The following is a 10,268-nucleotide window of genomic DNA, read 5'->3' on the forward strand; positions in this document are numbered from 1 at the left end:
TCAGTTTTCGTAACATAAAAAAATTATAACCTCAATTTTTTATATGACGGTGTACATTATAGTTATAACAGGCATCCCACCAGTTTTTGAGAAATCCTGAATAACTTACAGTACTTATTGTTTGTGATTTCACCATTGGACAAGTGGTAGTCATTAGAGAAGTAATTAGGCTCCTCGAGAGGATAATGAAGCTCTATAACGCTCGCCCAGAGCTCCGCGGTGTGTAGTATCTACCCAGCAACTCGAGTGCACTTTTTTAGGCGTGGATGTCTCCATGTGAGGCCACACTCCGAGGACCACCCTAGGGGTCCCCGCGTCTTCTTGATTCGATAGTCCTCCAGGTCTAGGGGATTCATCCTCGGACCTGAAAAGGGCGCCAAGTATCCATCACTGTAGCCTTGAGCCACCACAAGATTGTTTGAAAGCTTTTTGGGCGCCTCGAGTAGTGGTGCCGAGTTCGTACATTCGACAATTGGTATTTCCCACAACGCCGCCTGACATGGGAAAATGTGCAGCAGCACCCTGATAGTGTTAGAAGCGTTTCTCCTGTAAAGTTGATGGGTTGTAGCCTATGAATTGGGCCCCTACGATATACACGAGCCCACCGTTTTTATTAGAACATTACAAGGGGTTAAATAGTTATTAACTCCTCAAAATATTGGGAAATATTTGTAATTAATGATATTAATGACCTTTGGCCCCAATAAATAGGGCTTGGATACCATTGTAAAAGGGTTCAAAACTTTTGTACTTAGAGCAATATATACGTTGCTTGAGAAAACTTTTATTGAAGCTTGCCATCTCAACATTCAAGAACTCTAATACTAAAGACTCGTGGACTAGGGTTGTTTTATAATCTGAACCACGTAAAACCTTGATGTTTATCTTCATTATTTTTTATAAAGTTCTTTTATTATGTTGATAGCAAAAAAGGAAGTCAACATTTTGGTGCTTTGATTGAGAAACAATTGTGGTGACCACGCGTGGAAACACTCTAGACGACTTTGTCCCTCCCACCAGAGCTGGGGGAGGAGAAAACAACCAGCCACCTCCACACGACCTCCCAGAGATGGCCCAAGAATATTATGATGAGAATGTCGACTACGATGGCAATGATGATAGGATCTAAGAGGAGGATTACCCTCAGCGTGTGGAAACAGAGGATCCGCTAGAGGTGGTGGCGCTCCACTGCCAGGTGGCCTTCTAGCAGTGAAACACATGATGCCCAAGAGGGGAAAGGCATTCTGCCCAGGCGCGCTGGGAGAGATCGTGTTAGGCTTGGAGGTGGTGTCCCACCGACACCTCGCCATAATTACAAAAACCCTAGCCAGGGGGCCAACAGGAGAAATGCCTCCACCAACCAAGGATAAGCGATCAATGTCTCGTTCAATAACAAATATTTTGATTCTGAGGGGGAAATAGAAGTAGGATATCCCGAGGACGATGGTCTCCACCAAGCACAGTCGGACCTCCGAGATGACTTGAATGCTCATAGGAGCAACACAGCTCCCGATGACAATCCTGGGAGACAACAACAACCGAACCTCTGAGACGAACTTAATGCTTGGAGGAGAGAACACCTAGCATAGAGTGTCGATCAAAATCGCGACCCTCTCCGCGCAAAATTACAGAGCTGGAAAAGAATAATGATGAAGATGGTCCGGAGACAAGGTCATGACTCAGACTCCAAAGAGGAGGATAGAGAGCCTTGTGCTCTCTACATTGTGGTGGCCCCACTACTTTGTGGCTTTAAAATGCCAAACATTGATCCGTACAATGGAGGCACAGTCCCCACCGACCATCTCTCAAAGTTTAATAGATGGATATCGGTCCACCGCGTGTTTGAGGACGCCAAATTCCATGTTTTCCCATTCACCTTGACGGGATCAGCTGATGAATGGTTCAAGAAGCACAAACTTGGATCCATTCACTCCTGGCACCAACTCTCTTCCTCCTTCGAAGACAATTCATAGCTACAGGGAAGGTGAATTTCGAGGTAAATATTTTGGCCAACATAAAGGAAAGACCACTTGAATCCCTTATAGTGTACATCAAACGCTTTAAGGAGGAGGTGGCCTAGACCAAGAGGGTCGATGATGGCCCTACAAGCTGGCATTCGAGCAGGTTCCCCACTATGGGATGACCTCCAGCAAAGAGGATGCCATAGGCTCAACGACTTCATACGTTGATCACAAGAGTACATTATCTAGGAGGAGGCCCAAATTGGAGCGTTCGGATTACTATTTCATTCCCCCTCTCCATTGTTCCCAAACGTCGTGGCTTCGGAAAACCAATACTAGCCAAACACTCCAGCTCAAGCGAGTGTTATGAGCTCTCTGCAATTCAGCCCTGCTGCCCAACCAGCTAGTTTTAGGGCCATGCCAAATATTTGTTTTGGTGCCGCCCTGACAAGATATGGAGCAGCTTCCACTGGATACAGTGCTTTTCAACCTACATTTAGTGCTAAAACTGCAGCTCTGATCCAGTCTGTGGCACCCAGCAAGACCCCTAGAAGGAGGGAGCAAATGTGAGGGGAAAGGCAAGGGCAAGAAGCACAAGAGAACAGGAGCAAATCCCGACAAGAAATACGCTCCAAAGTACTCCGAGTACACAGACCTGGTGGATACTCAGGAGAATATTTTCCTAGCCACTGAGTAGTAGGTCTACTATCTAAAATTGTCGCCTATGCGGAGGGATCGGGAGAAGAGAGATTCCACCAAGTTCTGCAGGTTTCACAATGATGTGGGGCACCAAACCACAAGCAACTTAGATATGAGATTGAAAGTCTCATCAAACTGGGGCACCTCCACCAGTATGCTAGGACTAGCGCCAATCTAGCCCAGGCTTCGACTATAGGATTACCTCAGCAGGTGGTTCCTCAACCGTTGGCCTAAGTGCCTACAGCCCCACAGCAGCAGATATCCCATGGACCTCCCCAGGTGAATGGGAGAGTAAGGACTATCTTCAGAGGACCCCACCTGGGGCGGCCTCCAAGGATTTGTAGAATCGGTATGCACGGGCCCTTCACCATGATCATGATGTCCTGACATTAACCCACTTACCAACACAGAGGCCATGAATGACTGCCCAATTAATCACTTTCTTCGAGGACGATGCTCGGAGGGTGAATTTTCCCCACCATGATCCTTTAGTAGTGGAGAACCAGATTTCCAACAAGATCGTGGCACAGATCATGGTGGACAATGGGAGTTCAGTGAACATTCTTTACAAGTCAGCCTATGAGAAGATTGGGTTGACTATTGGTGACCTGTCTCCGTGCAACTCCACTCTTTATGGGGTCTCAAGGGAAGGTCTCATCCCGATGGGGAAAATTAAACTACCAGTGACACTTGGAGAAGAGCATCGCCATGCCTTCAAATACTGTACTTTTGTGGTCATGGACTGCTGCTCCATGTACAATGCCATCCTAGGGCGTCCAACCTTATTGGAGTTTGGAGCGGTTACCTCCATACGCCATATGTGAATGAAATTTCCTACTGAGGAGGGCATAGGCATAGTCCGCAAGGACCAGAAGGAGGCCAGGCAATGCTACAATGTGTCCCTCAACAATCATGTAATGGTAATTGAGGAAACCCCCGTACAGCCCCCTCATGAGGAGATGGAGGTCTAGGATGTTCAAGAGGAAAGTGAATCTGATGAGTTGGCCCCAAAGTCCAAGAAGAGAGGGCTATCAAGTCCATGGAAGAGACGGAAAAGGTAATCTTTGATCCCTTCGTCCCAAATAGAAAATCAAAGGTTGGGAAAGATCTCAAGGCCGATGTCCGAGCAACCTTAATGAGTTTTCTCGAGGACAATCAAGACGTTTTTGCCTAGTCTCACTCCGACATGACAAGCATTGATCTGAACATCATATGCCATGCCTTGAACATTGATCCTAATGTTGCTTCTATACAGTAAAAGTGGAGAACGATCGACCCAGCTCGAGGTTTAGCTTTGAAGGCAGAGGTTGGACAAGCTCCTCTCAAACGGGTTCATTTGAGAAGCTCAGTACCCGAAGTAGGTGTCTAAATAAGTCCTGGTACCCAAGCCGAACGACATCTGGAGCATCTGTATAAATTTCTCTGACCTCAACAAAGTTTTCCCAAAGGACTGCTTTCCTTTGCCCAAGATCGATTCGATGATTAACGCTGCCTCCGTGGACGCATACTCGTGGTATAACCAGATTTCCATGCATGTTGCAGATCTTAAGCATACCAGCTTCCGAACGAACAAAGAGGTATATTGATACAAAGTGATACCCTCAGACTCAAGAATGTTGGTCCCACCTATCAAAGATCAATAAACTGGATGTTCAAGATCCAGCTAGGTCAGAACATGGAGGTTTACATAGACGACATACTGGTAAAATCTAGGACAGCTTCCAACCAGGTGAGAGATCTAGCGGAAGTGTTCTCCATCCTCCACAAATTCAGGATGAAGTTGAACCCCCAGAAGTGCACTTTTGGAGTTGCCTCTAGAAAGTTCTTGGTCTTCATAGTTATCACCCATGGGATAGAGGAAAATCCCGAGAAGATCAAGGCCCTGGCCAAAATTCCATCTCCCCAAAAGCATAAAGACGTACAAAGCCTCACCGGGAGGATAGCAACACTTAGTCGCTTTGTCTCCAAGGCACGGATAAGTGCATTCCATTCTTCAACATCCTCTGAGGAGGTCAAAGATTCGAATAGATGGAGGAGTGTGAGTTGGCATTACAGCAACTGACGGCGCATATGGCTAATCTGCCGATCCTGTCAAAACTCATGGACAGAGAACCCTTTTTCCTCTACATGGTTGTCTATAAGTATTCCATCAGTGTTGCCTTGGTTCGCGAAGAAGGTCGTGTTCAACACCTGGTCTATTATGTGAGTAAGAGACTCCTCAGAGTGAAGTCCAGGTATCCACTTATGAAGAAGCTAACTTTTTACCTAATGGTTGCTTCTCGGAAGCTAAAGCCCTACTTACAAGCGCATCCCATCAAGTTCCTCACCAACCAGCCCGTACGGCAAGTCCTCCAGAAGTCGAAGTCCTTAGGGAGACTACTCAAGTGGGCAGTCGAACTAAGTCAGTTTGACATCACTTATAATCCAAGGACAGCCATCAAGGGACAAGCATTGGCGGACTCCATAGCTGAATGTACGGGGACGCATGGGCGACCTAGGGATGCCCCGGTGGTCCGGCATACGTGGAAGTTGTATGTAGATGGGTCCTCTAATGAGAATGGGGCAGAAGCGGGACTAATCTTGGTATCCCTTGAAGGGCACAAGGTCCACAGTGCCCTAAGGTTTGGGTTTGACGCCTCAAACAACGAGGCTTAGTACGAGGCCCTTATTTTTGGGCTCTGATTGGCCCTAGAGCTCAAGGCGAAGAGCCTTGAAATTTTTAGTGCTTCTAGCTTGTAGTGAATCAAGTCCTCGGAGAATACTAGATCCAAGGAAATGGTGTACAGCTTCAAGAGATTTTCCATCAGATAAGTGCCGAGGGAACAGAACTCCAATGATGATGCCCTAGTGAAGCTTGCCACCACCAAGGATGTTGTGTTAATCAACGTGATCCTGATTGATTACTTAGCTACGCTGAGCATCTCAACTTCTGAGGAGATTGAAGCAGTCCAGCCTCAAGATGTTTGGATGGACCCTATTGTGAAGTACTTAGTTTCTGGAGAGTTACCGCACGACAAGAAAGTAGCTCGAAAGCTACTTTTCCAAGCACATTAGTACACGATCATGGAAAGCAAGTTGTACAAGCGAGGATATTCATTACCCCTTCTCTAGTGTGTGTCCAAGCTAGAGGCCTGCCTTGTACTCCGAGAAGTACATGAACGCTTTTGCGGGGACCACACCGCAGGGCAGAGCCTAGCCAAGAAAATCTTGAGCCAAGGGTACTTATAGCCCACTATGAATGGTGATGCGATGGACTACGTCAGAAAGTACGACAAGTGCCAATGGTTTGCCAACATACCCTATGCTCCTCCAAATGAGCTTACCCAGATGACGAGTCCTTGGCCCTTCGCAGTCTTGGGATTGACCTTATCCGGTCATAGCCTACCAGGAAAGGGGGAGTGAAGTACACTATTGTGGCGGTCGACTACTTCACAAAGTGGGTCGAAGCCAAACCTCTCACTATGATCACTTCCAAGAAGGCACTAGACTTCGTCATTAAGAACACCATTTGCCGCTAAGGGCTCCTGGGAAATATAGTCTCTGACAACGGCCTACAATTCCTCCGCGAATTGTTCATAGACTTTTGTCAATGACATAGACTTATGAATAGCTTTCCCTCCGTAGCCCATCCGCAAGCAAATGGACAGGTGGAAGCTATCAACAAGACACTTAAGGCCACCCTAAAAACAAGGCTGGAGCAAGCGAAAGGCGTCTGGCCCGAAGAGCTGCCTAAGGCATTGTGGAGCTACCGTATCACTGCTAGGACCTCTACTGGCCACTCACCATTATCCATGGCCAACAAATATGAATTCATGGTTCTAGTCGAAGTGGAAATCTCCACGCACCATCAAGATACGTATGATCTAACCATGAACCATGCTTTACTCTGAGATTCTCTTGACCTCCATGAAGCTTCACTACTTCGAGTAGCCTCCTACCAACAAAAGGTGGCCATATATTTCAAGTCTAAAGTAAAGGATATGAAGTTCGGGGTCAAAGATTTTGTGTTGAGAAGAGTCTTCTTAACCACCTGAGATCTTGGTGTTGGAGTATTGGGCCCTAACTGGGAAGGCACGTACCAAGTCGAGAGCATCGTGTGTCCAGGAACATACAAACTGGCCCGACTAAGTGGGAGTTGGTGCCCCATGTCTGGAATGTCGAGCACCTTCGCCGGTATTACCAGCAATATAAGCAATGTATTTTCTAAATTTTGTAGTCATTTTGTAGCCTACGGGCATAATTAATGGAAATCGTGTGTGCAGAACACGATAGATGAAATTCAAAGAAACTGCTTGTATTTTAAATTTTAATTCAGTCATTTTACTTCCCGAGGTGCACCCGCTCGCTGGCATGGACAAGTGAAAGGAGACAAGTGAAAGGAGACAATTATACGATCACCTAGGGGGCATAGCTGGGTCTTCTAGCTGGATAGTCACTCGTGGAGCATGACCTATGAAGCTACACTTATCATGAGCTGAGTAAGCCTAGTGTCAAGGCCGGGGTAAGTAGGCTGAGAAACCAAGTAACATACGAGTGGAGAACATGAGTTGTGTCCTGAGGACTAACTACGGGTTCCCGACTTCCGATGGGGGAATGGACCCCTAAGTCATTTATACTTGGCAGGCAACTTTGTCCAGTGCAACCTCTCAGGGACCATGAGCCCAGAGTAGCACTAAGCAGCCTAGGACGCTAAGCTCATCATGAGTGGAGCAGGCCTAGTGTCACAATCTAGGGAATAAACCATAGTGCTGAAAAAAAATCCAAGTAACACGAGAGTGAATTTGAGGTTATATCCTGGGGACCATGCACCGGAGAAGCACTAACAAATTCCTAAATCTCGAAAAGCATATGGAAGCTCGAGGGAGCGGTACTCGGACATAAACTTTAAGTTACCAAAAATTTGACCACCAGTACTCGCAGAGCAGGACCTAGGAAACTAAGCTTGTCACGAGCAGAGTAAGACTAGCGTCAAGACTAGTGAGAATGGAGCGACCTAGTAAGATCTAGCATTAGTAAAACCTAAAAAAGACCCCACTTAATGGGTGAACTGGAGTTACCTCCTGAGGACTATGCGCCCGAGGAGCAGTAACTAACTCTTAAGCCTTGAGTCCCCTTGCTCAGAGGCAAGTGTCATGTTGCTGAAAACTTGACCACAAGGCATGGCCTAGAAGGGCGAAGAACCGACGGAGCCAGAGGACTAGCTACGGGTTCTCGATTTCCAAAATTTGAGTAATCTTTACTCAGGGCGGAGCATTGAAAAGGACCTAGTGTACCTTCTCGAGGACTACGCGCCTAAGGAGTAACACTACGCCTTCGAACCCTAATTAAGATTGACCTCCTAAGACCCAAGTTATTGGAAAGTTACTCCCGAGGATAACGGGCCTGGGGAACAACACTAAGTGCCTAAAAGTGTCATAATACTAGGTGAGTCGACGAGACTCGAGTTTCCAGAACTTGAGCACAAGTCCCTAGTAGAATCAACTTGGACAGTAAAGTCCTAAGTCTCGAAGACTAAGGACCACGAGTAGTGAACGGATGAAGGTATAAAATTCTCGTGGCGTTAAGTTACGTTTGAGTTTTATTTTAAAACCTTGCCAAATTTGTAACACCAAATTGCACAATTACTAAACGCTAAAAGTGTGTCGAGTGATAAGGCAATGAAGGGATAAGAATAGTGCAAGCGAAAGTCATTCACAAAGAAATAAAGGAAAATTACTTATAATTGTACTAAGGGGCATGAGTGATAAATTTATTTATACCCCAAAAGTGAATGGCACGCAGGCCTATCAAAAGAAAATAAAATAAAAATATTACAAGGGCTTACTCACCCTAAGGAACCTCTGCCAGGAGTTCGATCACGGGATCGACTTCAGGAGTCCTACCTACTGTTGCAATCTCTTGCATCTTATCCTCAGTGCCCTTGTCTGCCCGAAGACGCTCCTCGAGTAGCATTCTTATGTTGAGCTCCCCCGAGAAGATAAATTCCATCTCCCTGTTGCTTTGCCATGCAATGTAGACAGGGTCCTCGGCCATAATGTTGACCTTTAGATCATTAGTTTGACGCTTCAGATCCTCATATTGAGGTTACAAGCCCTCGATGTCCTTGGTAGCTGCCTCAGCTTGCAAAGCCTCATGTGCAGCCTCTTCTCGAGCCTTGGTGGTCTCCGCCAACTGCTTATAGGATTCCTCGCGGGCAATGTAAACCGCGAGATCTTCTGCCATCTCATGGGTGGCCTCCTCCATGACTTGGGTTCAACCCGCCACATCCTCAAGCAACTTCAAGGAAGTATTCTTGAGTGTCTGCAACTTGGATCGCTCCATGGCCAGTTGGGTCTCTAGCTCGGAGGCGTGACTTTTCTCCTCCTCCATGGCCTTCTAGAGTCGCGAGGGCTCCTTCAGGGGAACTAAGTTTTCCCTGAGCTCTTGGAGCTCGAAGAACTCATTCTGACAACATCCCCGAGTGTAACGCCCTAACTCCAGGGACCGTTACGGTGTGCCTTGTAAACAGTGCTAAACTCGCTAATCGAGTCATTTGGCCAAAATCGTGTAACAAAGTATGATTAGCGGTTTAGGGATTAAAATTTTTGGTTAAGATATAACGTTTATTATATACATTGGGATCCCAAAAATATAATTTCAGAGTCTACTACAAGAAAATATTTACAACAAGCTGGTCTAAGCGGCAAAACAGGGTTTAACCCTAGTTCCTCTTCAAACCTCGACCGTGGTGGTCAAGCAGCTGCATATGTACACATCATTACCTAAGCTCTCCAACTCAAGGATGGTCCAGCTTTCTTTTGCCTTTACCTGCACCACATAGCTCCCGTGAGCCGAAGCCCAGCAAGAAAACTTAATATGCTCATGAACAGTAATAACATGTCATCAAGTCATAAGGCACACGCCTAGCAGATATAGCCCTATTCCAACAGGCAACAGATCCACGTAATGTTGAGTATAACACATCAACCAATGACCATAATAGTCATCCAGGGCTTTTCGCCCAAAATAGAAACGTAATGTTGAGTATAACACATCAACCAATGATCATAATAATCATCCAGGACTTTCAGTCCAAAAAAATAGGTGACAGTTGCAAAAGTCACTGAGTTGGGTCTAGCTCCCTTTAGCCTTGTGACGATAGGTTCACCGGGGCTTAACAGACGGGTGAACTTTTATTAGTTCAAACAGGATAGGTGCATGGTGACTAGTCACCAACATAACCTTCCTCATGACCATAGAGTCATAACTTTGGAACATCGTTCCCTAGCCAGGTGACAAACGGTCACCTGGGCCTTAGGCCCTGGCTCTGAGTAACTAGTCTTAGACTAGCCAAGCGCTTATAAGTTCATCAACCTTAGGGTCGGTCCAGCGTTAATGCCTTAGAGCCATTCAACGCTGATATCGATTAGATCTAATCTTCATTCGACCCTGCGTTCAGGACGCTTATGCTGTTTTTGACTCTTAGGTCAGTATCCCTGACTAGTTAGTGCCATATACAAGTAAGCAATGCCACCAAACATATATCACATATCCAATATCTGAATATAATGCATTCAGCATGCTTACTTAACAAATACTAGCACAATTAGGATCATGCATAAACATAGA

Source organism: Humulus lupulus, chromosome X (assembly GCF_963169125.1).
Source record: "Humulus lupulus chromosome X, drHumLupu1.1, whole genome shotgun sequence".
Classification (NCBI taxonomy): Eukaryota; Viridiplantae; Streptophyta; class Magnoliopsida; order Rosales; family Cannabaceae; genus Humulus; species Humulus lupulus.